At 38.7% G+C, this 11812-nt stretch overlaps 1 protein-coding gene across 2 annotated transcripts in view; it reads right to left on the minus strand.

Annotated features, from left to right (window-relative positions):
- Positions 1-9902, minus strand: part of tnrc6c1 (trinucleotide repeat containing adaptor 6C1) — a 72850-nt gene extending 62948 nt beyond the window's left edge. Inside the window, exon 1 of one of the 2 annotated variants that reach the window (XM_053687936.1) lies at positions 9124-9902. The gene's annotated coding sequence lies outside the window, so the exon portion shown is untranslated. The remainder of the gene's footprint in view (positions 1-9123) is intronic. The other variant, XM_017492062.3, reaches the window with a different exon arrangement.
- Between the last annotated feature and the right edge of the window lie 1910 nt (positions 9903-11812).

Genomic DNA, 11812 nt, shown 5'->3' on the forward strand with positions numbered 1-11812 from the left:
CATGGGAACTTGGGCAGGAGCTGTGCAATGCAATTTTTTTTTTTTAGTTAGTGTTGCATTTTTCACATTTATTTAACAAACTGGAACATGCAGCTCTCGATTGTGTTACAGCAGGATGTCACTATATATACACATTAAATACAGTTTTTCACAATTAAATAACTACAGAAGCTAATATCCTGATCTGATTAATTTTGCAGCCCATGTGCACTCAGGAAGCAATATCCAAGCGATTTACATGAGCACAGCTTCTATAGCTTTAGAATTAGTCTGTAACTGTAATGGCCACAATCATTACAAATGACAGATTAAAAGCAAAAGTACTTTTTACTTTATTGTCGCATTCGGCAGCTGTATGGAACATTACTGTAACTAAATTGTAGAGGCAGGCAAGAGGTGGCGAGAAGCGAGAAGACGAGGAGCACGGTGCAAGCACACAAGATGGAGGAGATGGAAGGGGATGGTGTGGGGGTGGGGTGGGGGGCTGGATTCTCCCTGGGCACAAAGCCAAAAATGCCAGTGCTACAACACATACAAGAGTGCAGCAAACCCCAGGGAGCCCAGTGATTAGCAACGGCAGTGCTCAGAGGTAGAAATCTGCAGCTTCTCCATCTGAGAGGCATTATGTAGCCATTGCTTCCATGTCATTTGTGAAGAGTAAAGCTGACGCACCATCCAACCTCTGGGAACCCAAAATCCTCTCTCTCTGTAACTCACGCATGAAAACGAACAAAGGCAGAGGACAGGACAGTGCCAAGAGTGAAAGTAAAACAGCTGTGTGATGAAGTCTGAGCGTCAGCAAAGAACGACATGAACTGACGCTTAGACTTTCCGTTTTAAATATGGCCGAGTTCAGAAGTGTTCTACAATATCTTTATCTTACAGGTAAAAGATGAAGTCATGTAAAGAAGAACCGATCTAGCATGACCAACAGGACTGTTTTATACACGAAGCATCTAAAACAGCACACGTTGACTAACTCACTGTTGTAGCGCCCTGGTGACTTTAAAAGCACTTTCACGAGCTTTCCCAATTTACTGCCTTCAAAGACCACACAAACATCCTTTACAAAAGGTCTTAGTCGTTACACTCACGTCTCTCAGGGCATTTAATGGTTGAACTAATAAAACACATAGCATGAAACAGCCAAGTCCTGACATTAGAAGTAAACTGGTAGGAGGCCAGTTATCTACAATTAGTCTTCAGCTCAGAATCGACAGTGGCATAGACAACAAGGTGTTAACTCAAAGCAAATGATAAACCACTCAGGAAACATGAAAGGCCCAGCTGATGACTTTCAAACATTAACAGTGCACAGTACAAAGTTTTTGAGATAGCTCATGGTGAATACACTATGGCGAGGTCCACCGTGTGGACACCTGATCAGCACACCCCAACACCCCATTTCAGATTTAGTTCCTCTTTGCTGTTACAATAATGCCACTCTTCTGGGAAGGCTTTCCACTAGATTTTGGAGTGTGACGGTGGGAATTTCCTCATTCAGCCCTAAGAGCATTATTGAGGTCAGGCCTGGCATGCACTCGTCAAGCCCCTACCATATGACCATTACGCTACCTTGATCGTATACACGACAACCTGGAGACTGAACCGCAAGCTTTGCTGGCTTTGTTGTCATTCTTAGCAGCCATTGTGCAGTTAAAATCTGTATTTTATAATTCTGCAGCTGCTTACATGTGCAAGAGGTGAGCTATGATTAGAGCAACCGGCACAAAATCTCATTTCAAAGCGGCGTAAGCCCTACATGGAAAGCCGGTTTGTTGTGCCTGCCGGTGACTAGCAACCAACTTCCTGTTTACACTAGTATGCACATGCAGAGTGTGCATGAATGGTCATGTGACATACGTTTTCGGCCGTGTAGTGTGGACGGAGATTGTTTCTGAAACACAGCGGAAACGATAGTCTGGACAAGGATCGTTTTCATTTTAAAATGAAAACGCACTAGTGTAAACAGGGCCTCAGACTGTAGTTACAGCATACAAGTGTCACACCAATACATCCATCCATCCATCTTCTATACTGCTTATCCTTCCTTCAGGGTCATGGGGAAACCTGGAGCCTATTCCAGGGAGCATCGGGCACGAGGCGGGGTACACCCTGGACAGGGTACCAATCCATCGCAGGGCACACTCACATACACATTCACACACCTATTCATACACTACAGACACTTTGGAGATGCCAATCAGCCTACCATGCATGTCTTTGGACTGGGGGAGGAAACCAGGGCACCCGGAGGAAACCCCCGGAGCACGGGGAGAACATGCAAACTCCACACACACACAGGACCACGGTGGGAATCAAAGCCACGACCCTGGAGGTGTGAGGCGAACGTGCTAACCACTAAGTATATATACATGCCAAAGAATGTTTGAAAACGTCAATAGGAAGTTGAGTTCATTCGCTGGTTGTTTAACCTACTTGTCTAGGCTACAATATTACGTGCGTATTCGACTCAGATAGGCAAGACGTAGAAAGTAACTTGAGAGGCAAACAATCTCGACAAAGCGTCTGCCCAGTCAGCACCCGACCTCTTCGTAAAGCTGAAAAGCAGAGTGCTAATAACGTAATAGCAGCTATACAGTGGGAAGGTCTGTAATTATGAACGCTTTCTGTTGAACGGGGGAACAGTTTTTACCTCAGGGATTCGTTTTCTCTGTGTAGTGACTCGTGGCACTACTTCCTTCTTTTCAAGTGCCATGACAAATTAATGATTAAATTTTTGGAGAGGTTATTTTCAAATAAGCATGTTCGCAACAGAGACAGGTGTTAAACACGGAGAAGTGCAACACAGTATGTGTGCGTGTTCAAATACATATATTTTGTTTATGTTAGCTAGCTTGTCTTTGAAACGGTAAACTGCAGGTGTGATCGTTTACCATGTTATTTAAGTCTTAAATTAACACTTTACAGAGGTGTTTCTGCTCCAGGCATGCTCTAGCGTTGCACCAGACGAGCACATTTTCACAGACTACTCTGAACGTTACCGTGTCCCCATACTTCGGATGTTTTCATGTGGTTTTGCCAACTGCCTTGATTTTGTTCCCTGTACGAGGGTGAGTCAAATGAAAACCTTAAAAGTGCGACATATGTTAGAATTGAATTGAATGTGTTTTCTAGAAGGAAACGGACTCTTGGGCAGCATTGGAACACTGGCAATGAGTAAAAATGGAGATTATGGCAAAAATTTTCCACTTTTGTAACACCTATTTGCAATCAACAATGTGAAATAAAAAACAAAACGGGGTTTTCAATGAGGAGTTACCCTCATATTTAATTTAGCTATAGTGAAATAAACTTTAGTGCCATCAAAGGGGAAAAAATTCCTGAACACTATAACTGGCACTAGGGTAGGTCTATGAAAGTTTGAGCAAAAACCTTGATGATTCAAATTACTTTAGGCATCTCCGCACTATTCAGACGTGCATCTGATCAATAGTAGGACTATTTAGTTATGTCCAATGGTCAGACTTTTCCCCCCCTTCCGACTCCAGCACAACTGTGTAGACACCCATGAATATTTAGAAGGGATTTCCATATGTTAAAACAATTCACAAAGTCAACAACAGAGATACAAAACAAGACTTGGTCCTGTGTCCTGCGGGGTACACCGGCAGCACAAAAATCTATTTATGCTGCTTGACCAGTAGGTGGCCCTAAAAGAAACAGGAAATCAATATAAGGTCAATATAAATGGAACTGTAGATTAACGAGCATGTTCTCTCGGTAGAGCTTTGTGTACTAATGGATCATATGACATTTAGGGGTTTAAAAAAAAAAAAACAACTAAAAACAAAAAAAACAAAACAAAAAACATTACACTTAATCCACAAAGAGTATGATATGACAGAGCAAAAGACTGAATACCGTGAAGAACTGAGAACATTATTTTCTACTGTGGTGTTGCACAGAGCTACAATGAACACAGCACGAGCTCAATCACTGGCTGAAAAGCATTAATGTTATATGTATTTTAGTGAATTTTCACTCATCAATTATCATCTCTAAACTGCTGTTATCTGCCGGTCAGTACTCAAATTCATGCGATTAAGTGTCACAGGTGTCACAATGCATTCATATCGATGGGGAAAGCGAACGGTAAGATCATCAGCATAAATTATTAGAGATTGAGTGGTTAATTGGAACAGATAACCAACTGCTGAAACAATCGCTTATCTGCAAAAATCCAGTTTTTCCCCGGTTGCTTCCATTGTGGGAGCAGCTGAGATATAAAAACTATAACAAATTTTGTGTTATTTGAAGTGGGGTTTTTTTTTTAAATAAATTTTGGATGTCTCTATATTTATTTGTTATTTGGAGTGCTATTGGTTCAGTTTGGATGCATACCTTTTATTTACTTTAATATTTATTAATAGTTTATTTATATATATATATATATATATATATATATATATATATATATATATATATATATATATATATACACACACATACATACTATATATATATATACATACTATATATATATATATATATATATATATATATATATATATATATATATACATATACACACACACATACATACAATATATATATATATGTGTGTGTGTGTGTGTACACATAGATACATATATATATATACACACACACATTTTAATGGTACAGTAAGTACTGTATTTTTATAATAAAGTTTAGCAATATTTTACTTTTTGTTATGTAAAATATGAGTTATGAATGTTATGTTTTCATACAGAATCAATTTTAAAACCTATTGCTTGATTAATTGGCTAATGGCAGGTGCTGCCCAACTTAGTAATCAATAAAATCCACTATCGGTCGAACTCTATTAATTATTAGAACATATTATAGTCATAAATAAAAAGATTTTTAAACTGTATTTTTATAAATATATTATAAACTGTATTATAACTGTATCAAATGCCCATTCAGAAACAGGAAAAATGTGAAGCATTGGAGCTGCTCATGGTGTGGTGTGTTGGTGTTTCCCAGAACAGACTTGTCAAGTTGTGTGTGGCAGAGCAATTGTGTTAGTACCAATCAAAAAACCCAAAATGCCAGATTTTGTTTTATTTATACAAAAAAACCCCCGTTATTTCTTTTATAACAATCTTTTTTTTTTTTAATGATGATGACGCCATGTTCGATCAATGTAGTTCGCTAATAAGCAAATTTTATTCGGTTTTTGTCTTATACTTTATAAAACACGACACTGGACAATATAAGTGGAAAATTCAATTTGGTTTTGTTAAACATATTATATAAACAGATACCATGATTGTTTTATTGTGCTTTCTGTGATTGTTGCGGCCAAAAATGCTTGACTTTTTTGTGCTTTCTTTTGCAGAAAACTACTTGAATTGGCAAAAACGCAGATTGTTTCGCAGTGATGTTTGTTAAACATAACGAGATCTTTTAGCTATACGCATGTCCGATGCACGTGAACTGAAGAGGGCTTTGGCTGAATGCACGTTGTGATGAGGTCATACGACTCGTCTAGGTCCAAATCTGCGGAAAATCTGAAGCAAGTTTGAAAAATTGCAAGCTCCTCCGAATATTGTGAAGTTTGCTTGATTTTGCGTTAATTTCTGCGAAAACAAAATGGAGAAATCCTGGAGGGACGGATTAAACTATATTGTGATATTCAGGTTTACCGCCCTTATAGCTTGGTTCGCACTGATCTCTGCTTGCATTTAGATTTTTACTATGATCAGAGCTATATAATTCTAGCATAACACTTCATATGCACTCTTGATTAGGCTGTTTGATACACAAGATGAGTCTTTCCACGACATTTTATTATTCCATGGTCTTTACTTTGTAAACTACTTGAGTGTTCCTACATACTATTCCCACCTACGTACTAAAATAACTGTGTAAACTATGTATTTGGCAGCATATTGTGCTTTTCCAACTAAACTATGTCACACCAGAGATGAGTCTCTGCCAATGACTGCCTTTCACAGCTGTCTTTGCCTGGTCAGCAACACTATCTGTGTTTTTTTTCCTCTTCTTTTTAAACAGCAACATTCAAATGCATTAAGCCCAGCACAGTGCACATGGCCACAACAATGCTATTAAGGCTGTGTAAGGGCATACAGGGAAAGCGTGTTGTGTGGTAATCTGAGCATTATGTGGCCTCTTTTTGTCTGGTTCTCCCAATAGCCTCTTTCACTGCCAGAGAATACACAGTTTCTTTAATACGCTTGCACACTGACACGGGGGCCCTGATCCTGCGAGGGGGCCGAATCTGCTCTCCAAAATTAGCAACTACTTCACCACACTATCCAACCGTGAGGCCAGGGGGCTCACACAGTGAACAAGCACGTCAGCAGCTTGTACAGAGTCTTGTACACGTTTCCCATAAGGCATCTGTAAATCCCACACAAGCCAGGAGTAAATAACAGCAAGACGGAAAACAATCAGTACAGATAAAATCTCACATCAGCTGATCCTATTAGGAAGATTGTACTCCATCCCTCAGTGTGGGTTTGTGTGTGAACACCCACTAGTGTGTCTGTGACTAATTTAATGCCAAATGTACCCAAACATTTATCTAACCACGATAACCGTGGTTCTCAACCTTTTCTGTAGCCAAGGACCGCTATATCTCTAAATTAAGTTCTGTGGAAACCATTCAGTACATACTGATTTCATGAACATCATAATATTTTGTATATTTATTAGAGCTACTGAGCTTTTTATTCCTGAAACTCTCACACTGACATTATTTATAAGCTGGCTAGTTTTTGAGTTATTGGGCTTTAGATTAAAAGCATTCCATTCATGTGACCTGATGAAACATAACTATAAGAACTCAATAATAAATATAATACACGTTTGATAATGATGGGTTGAGATTTCCACTGCTGCAACCAAATTAAAGGGATGAACCCCACTTTGAGAAGAACTTCCCTATAGGACTATTTTAAGGCAAGACACTACAGATAATAAATGTCTTCCCGACACGTCTCCTCTTAAACTGTTTACAAATAAATAAATAAATAAATAGATAGATAGATAGATAGATAGATAAATAAATAAATAAATAAATAAATAAATAAAAGCCAAACCTCAACAGAACTGTGTTTATTTCAGTGTTTTTCCTCGACTCACTACCTTGCACTGTCTGAAACCTGAACCCACGCGGTCAACTCACATCATGTCATACATCCCTGAAAAGCTTGTTTCCTGATATACATGTCAATTTGTGTGTCAATATGGCATACAGTACTGTGCATAAGTCTTAGGCACCCTTTTTGTTTTAGTACACATTTTGTTAAAGCTCACTTCTGCATTATTTGAGTCAATACAAAACCTTTCAAGCTTTCCAAACATTACTTTCCCAAAAACAATAACTAAATAAAATGTACATATTACAGAAAGATGCTTATATGTCAGTAAAGAAAGTAATGTTATGTAACAGACCACATTTCAGATAAAACATACCATGAAGGCTGCTGGGTTTTGCTGCCATAAAAGCCAACAAAACAAAACAACAGTAGTTATAAGTCTCCAGAAGAACTGTACAGATTCTCCAAGATATGCAGTAAAACTTACCGGCTAATTTTGGTACAAAACTTCACAAAGTGCACCTGAGACTACTAATGTTATTTTTCTGATAAAGCATATACAGAGTCATCACACCAAATATTGACCTTGCTTAGTTTATTACTGCTCTTTAGAGTACTTCTTAATGGAGAAACATTCAGTGGCATTATATTTGAAAGCATGTTTGCGCTAAGCATTTCTTTGCAGGTGACTTTTGCACAGTACTGTACATGTCAATTTCCTTTATAAACCATATAAACCGCACTTGCTAGGGTGTAAAGACACAGAAATCACTTTGGGGTTTTAAACAGTTTTTCCTCGATATCAGTTTTTCTCTCTCTCTCTAATATATATATATATATATATATATATATATATATATATATATATATATATATATATATATATATATATATATATATAAATAAAATCACCTGCATTCATAATATTTTGTACGTTCCATCAGAGCCACAATCAGGATACAATTACAGAAAAATTCCATAAAATATTAGTAACTGGATTTATGTCGTATTTAGTGAAATAAACGACAAACAAAACAGTTGCATAAAAGCGCACGGTATTTGCATGATTAAACAAGGAATTTTTTAAAAATTTATTTTTATTAAAATAAATAAATTAAAAAAAAGATATTCCAACAAACATCCGCTAGAGTATTTCGTTAAAAACTGTCCCCTCTCTCTCTCGGGAAATAAACATCTGAATTCCAACATCATCTAAAGACTAAATTTTCGTTTGTATTAAATATGCAAAATAGATGAAGTCATATTTGCATAAGCAAATGGGGTAAATTAATGGAAACCTTCCAATAAATAAAATATTTGTAAGAATCTCAGCAATCAACTGACTGTGCATGCTGTTGTTTTTAAAATAAATATTTATATATATTTCTTATAGAAACTTTATGCACTTATCTCCGAGTATTACTGTGGTATTGATATGTTGCGTCATTATTATTATTCTGTTATTTACAATTTTCAAACGTGTTTATACTTGTGACGTCTGAGGTGAAACGATGACGTCAGCTACAACCGAGCACCACAGATAATAAAGATAATCAAGTCAAGGTTTATTTTATTTCGCACGTAATGTTTTCCTCTGCAGCAGTCCCAGCACAGCGAGTAGGACATGTGTAGAAGAAATAATCAGCCAAGAAAGCAGCAGATTCTGCAACGTGGACTCGTGCGTTTTCAGACAACAACAACAACAACAGACTGCATTTAACTGGATGTGATATTGACAAATGAGACTGAAAAACAACCAAGCATGCTTGTCCCAATCCGATTCCCCCCAAGACTGATACAACACTACAGATCGGACTGTTCAATCCTTTTCTGATGTCCCAAACAGTCTGATAAACATTCCTAATCCCAAAACTTTCATAACGACTCGTTTATTTTTGTCCAGTAAAAAACGAACAAAAAACCCAGCACGCGAACGCGCATTTGAAACAGCTTTTCTTTAGAAACAAAAAAATGAGCTAGCTCTTAAAAGTAGCTTAACACCCAGGTTTAGATTGGTAATTAGGTCCGTTTTGGATTCCCCAAACCTTACCTTGAGTCACACGTCCAGCAATGGCGCTTTTCTGTCCGGAGAAGTGCTCTATCCCCGCACTGACACTTCAGCCAGTCTGGCGCAGCTCGCGATACGGTCCAGCTGAAACACTGCAGTCAAACACCTAGCTCGTCTTTTCCAGTTCAGGGATTCAGCTCGACATTTTCGCAGGAAAACAAAGCAAAATAATAATAACAATAATAAAACTCACAACAAACCGCCAGTGCAAACAGAGAACCCGACGGCTTTTGCTTTAGAGCACGCGAACGAATATCTCAGCACTTGTTTTCGGCGCGTGCAGCAGCTACACCGCCACACCGCGCGCTCTGCGCTTTTTCAGTGACGTGTTCATGTCGACAAGGCGATAAAAGTGCGAAACGGGCCGGAGTGGTGGTGGTGGTGGTGGTGGTAGTAGTAGTGGTGGTGGTGGTGGGGGGGGGGGCGTTTTTTTCTTCCACCGTGCATTTATCTCGTTAACACGCATGCAAACGAATTACGTGCTCCGAGTGGAGAGAAACTCCGAGATGTCCATTTAAATTGCTCTGTAGTGACATAAAGGCGTTTACTGCGCGTTCGTTTGCGATCCTCCAGCAGCCATTTTGTTGAAATTGACAACAGCAGCTCGCTTCAAACAGGAAGTACCCCCATTCCCCGGCGCCGTGTCACGTGGCCTCACGGCGCAAACGAGGCTAAAAAAAACCCAGTGGTTCCACCTTCTCGTTACTATGGTAACGGGATTTACTAGCTCCTGCGGAGCCGTCTCGGTGCATCTCGCGCTCGTTCTTTCTCTCTGTGTTTGTCTCGCCTGTATATAGGCCTTTGACTTCCTGTTTTGACAAACAGTGAGACGCTTTTTTTTACCCCCTCACAAAAACAATTTCAGATTACAACCACAGCTGCAGCTTCTATTTTGGCCACTTTAACACACAAAGCCAAATCTGTTCACCAGCAGGGGGCGCAGTTTCGACATGTGAAAATATGGGTCCACTGTAATTATTTTTAATTATTTCACTCATTCATTTTTAGTAAGAGTTTTATCTTAGTCGTGGTGCAGACAGAGTCTATCCTGGGTACACTGGGTGTGATGTGGGGAATCAAACACTCTTGATGGGATGCCAGTCCAAACAACCACTTACTCATGCACACTTAGGGGCAATTTATCTTAGTCGGCGATGCACCTGTTTTGAAAGGTGGATGAAAACTGCAGGACCCAGAGGAAACCAATACAAACAGATTGCACAGAACTTTGTACGAATAGTAACCCAAGGTCAGGATCAAACCAGGGAACGTGGAGCTGTGAGGCGGCAAGTCTACCATTATTACTCCAAGCAACTTCGTTCTCAATATTCTCAAAAAGTCTTCTGCACAAGCTTGTGGAGTCCATGCCAGCTCGAGTGCACACTGTCATTAAAGCAAAAAGGGGACTTGCCAAATATTGATATAAATATTTGAAAAATTCGACTTTTCATTCAGATTGTTGTCAGTAATATAATGTGTAATGAAAATTTAAAAGAATGCAAAATAGAAGCATTTTCACTACTAGTGTTCTCAGACATTTGGACCCAACTATGTATATGTATATACATAAGCAACACCATTTCAAAGATTATATATTTTTTCTTTGTTACATAACAACACATTTTAAAAAACGGTTTATTATTAGCCTTAGATAAAGGTGAAGGACCCACTATACAAATCCTTGTGAACATAATTAGAATAAGTGCGTTAATATAAGCTTGTGATGTGAATTACAGCCAACACTGCTGTCAGTGCTGTGCTGTTATAGGAAATTAATCAACACCTTCTGATCAACCAGAATTAAACAGTGCTGTGGTATAACCCTATGTGATATCTTGATGGCTTATATCGAACAGAATTAAGTTTGGGACAAAAAATAGGGACAAAATTGTCAACAATTTAAATTACGAAACTAAGAAGACTGCAAAGCAACTAAGAGAGATATATATATCTCTCACTAGCACTCATCTACCTCTGACAGTCAGACTATACAAATTATCCAGGTAAATTAGAAGGGTTGCTGAATATTTTCAGGGTAGTTAAAGGACAAAGCCTTGTGGGTAAAGACCAGGTGACAGGTCTTCAGGAGACCAATTATTAAGTAACAGTCTGCCCCTATGTCATCTGCAAATGGATTATAGCCCTGGTATAAATTAAACAGCGAGCAGCAAAACATAATTACTCATATCACAAGTATAGAGGCATTTAGCTTATGGTAATTAATCTCGCCTGTCATCGTAATTCAGATCCATAATTCATTGGCATTGGCTTTGCAGCTCTGAAGCCCAAGCTGCAGCAGGGTGTTAAATGTCACCTCAGGAGAGTGCTGAATTAAGTGGGAATCTCCCTCCTCTCTATTGATTAAGGTCAACAGGAGTCAGAGTAAAGATGTATGAGATTTAGTCACTACAGAGCACATAACATCTGTCCTCAAGGCACTGTAAACTGGATCAGTGCTTGTGCTTTGGCAGTGAGTTAACTCAACAGGATCATTGTTTATGTATGAGCCAGTAGATATTTCACTGTTGTGCTGGTAGGTCACAGGGCCAGCTGGTACCAATGGGCTAAGACCTCCTTATTCTTCAGGGGGGAAAAAACACCTTTAAAGGGGATCTTATTTGCTCTTAACAATGGGTTGGTTATTCTTTTATTTATTTGTTTAACTTTTGTG

This window comes from Ictalurus punctatus, chromosome 2, assembly GCF_001660625.3.
Source record: "Ictalurus punctatus breed USDA103 chromosome 2, Coco_2.0, whole genome shotgun sequence".
NCBI lineage: Eukaryota > Metazoa > Chordata > Actinopteri > Siluriformes > Ictaluridae > Ictalurus > Ictalurus punctatus.